This window comes from Propithecus coquereli, unplaced genomic scaffold (genome assembly GCF_000956105.1).
Source record: "Propithecus coquereli isolate 6110/MARCELLA unplaced genomic scaffold, Pcoq_1.0 Scaffold276, whole genome shotgun sequence".
NCBI lineage: Eukaryota > Metazoa > Chordata > Mammalia > Primates > Indriidae > Propithecus > Propithecus coquereli.
Window position 1 is genome coordinate 257,777 of NW_012148352.1, and position 376 is coordinate 258,152.

The window sequence follows — 376 nt, forward strand, 5'->3', positions numbered from 1 at the left end:
TGCAAAATTAAAACTTGAAGGCCTTTGTTCAAAAATTATTAAGAATTTCAAGACAGTGACAATAAAGCATTAAATCAAGCACGGTACATTTCTGACTGTGGTTCCCTGTGTGACTGCACAGTTTGTGTGCCCATGAAGCTGGTCCTAATTATGACAACAGTTATGCAGTAGATTAGCATTCATAAAAAGAAATGTGAAAATGATTACCTGGCAGGCACAGTGTTAGGCTTTCATGCCTTGTATCCATTTTAACTTCCAGAAAACTGAAACTGGAAGACTACTGTTGTCCCATTCTAGGGATAAACATATGTAGCCTAGGATTTTGCAAATTCACCGCACGTCTTTTGTAATATAAAATGTTTTTATCCTTCATTTT